The 1,785-nt window shown below is 38.2% G+C and overlaps 1 non-coding gene across 1 annotated transcript; it reads right to left on the minus strand.

Annotated features, from left to right (window-relative positions):
• Positions 1 to 226: 226 nt before the first annotated feature.
• On the minus strand, positions 227 to 299 carry TRNAG-CCC. The gene has a single exon. It is a non-coding gene; the product is annotated as a tRNA-Gly (tRNA).
• Between the last annotated feature and the right edge of the window lie 1,486 nt (positions 300 to 1,785).

A 1,785-nucleotide genomic window follows, 5' to 3' on the forward strand; every position in this document is an offset into this window, starting at 1 on the left:
TAGCTATTAACAAACTAAAACATTTCTTATTTCTTTGTTTTGATCATCACTTATTTATTTTTAAAGCTCTTGTAAAAATTAAAAACAGGAAAGCTTGAAATATTTTCTAATTGTTTTAGTCTTATCACAATATATCTTCAACTTTAAAACAATATTTACTTATTTATTTGGCTGTGCTGGGTCCTTGCAGCTTGCAGGGTTTTCAGTCGTGGCTTGTGTGATCTAGTTCCCTGACCAGGGATTGAACCTGGACCCCCTGCATTGGGAGTGCAGAGTCTTAGCCACTGGACCACCAATGAAGTCCCTGTCTTAAACTTTTTTACACATAAATTTGTATCTCATTTTTAAAGGGCCTATGTACTATTTCCCTGTGTGAAAGTAAAAATCCATGTCCTTTATTGATAGATATTTAAATTATTTGGTTAAACTACAAAAAAGTCAAAGCCACAGTGAGCACTTGTGTTACATATACTTTTATTCATTCTCAAACATCTTACTGAAAGTAAAGTGCATGAAAAGAGAGGAAAGATGATATTTGTTCAAGATGATATTCTATTGAAGATTTGGGCTAATATTGTTTACAGTTATGGAATAAAACTTTGTATCAGGTAATGAGAGCCAACTGTACGGGTAAGTGCATTTTGGAATTGGTGAAGACAATCCATCTTGACTTCTGTCTACAGGAAGATGGCATTGACAGTCTCTTCCCTGTTCCTCTTGCTAACTAAAAGCACTGAACATTTTATATAACATTAATGTTAGAAGACTCTGAAAGATGAAAAACAGAAACTAGACTGGCTAGGGACCTTGGGACCTGGGCTTTATTTTTTTCTCATGTATCCTAGATCAGGCATTAAGGATACTGGCAACCTGGAAATACAAATGCACCCAGACTAAAAAACCCTCAAGAAAAGTCTGCCATCTCTACACAAAGGACCAAGAAAAAGGAACCCTAACAGGAAAACTTTTAGCGAATATCTGCTCTACTGCAGCCAACACCCCAGAAAAAACTGTGGTCTTATCTCTCCCCCTGCAGCCCCCCCATCACCTCCATTGCCTTAACAGCAAAAGCCTGGACTTCCATCCTTGCCCTGCTATAACAAGGTGCCCTCACCCACCAGTGGGGCTTTAATGAGGGCTGAGTGGGGAGTTGGAATGTCTACATGTAATTAGACATCCCCCTGTAATGTCAGTGGAGACAGCATGGAGTGACTGGACTCACACCTCCTCTGCTGTTGGACTGGTGTCAGAGGAAGTTACAGAGAGTCAGGGCTCTCACTGCTGCTAAGTTTAAAGAGGCTGCTCTCCACATGCGAATGCAGACCGTGGTGGGAGCAGTCATGAAGAGCCTTCCCCCAGCATCAAAAGAAGACAAATAGAAAACCCTGTATTAATGAGTAGCACTTTCCTTCCTCCACCAGAATGGTTTCAGAAGAGATCTTCCAAAGCATAAGATTTAAATAAGATCCATTCTATAAAATAATACCCCATATGTCCAAAGTTCAACTGACTATTGCTCATTATAGCAAGGATCAGGAAAATCTCAACTAGAATTAAAAAAAGGCTGCCAAGGAAAGCCAAAGATGAGATGTTACACATATTAGATTTATCTAACAAAATTTCTAAAGCAGCCATAATATAATACATTTCAGTAAGCAATTACAAAGATACTTGAAATAAGTGGGGAAAAAAGGAGAAAGTCTCAGCAAAGAAATATGAAGTCTCAGAAAAGAAAGAGAAGATATAAAAGAGAACCAAATGAGAATTTTGAAACTGAGAAACATA

The sequence above is a fragment of the Bos indicus x Bos taurus genome, chromosome 14, assembly GCF_003369695.1.
Source record: "Bos indicus x Bos taurus breed Angus x Brahman F1 hybrid chromosome 14, Bos_hybrid_MaternalHap_v2.0, whole genome shotgun sequence".
In the NCBI taxonomy this organism is placed as follows: Eukaryota; Metazoa; Chordata; class Mammalia; order Artiodactyla; family Bovidae; genus Bos; species Bos indicus x Bos taurus.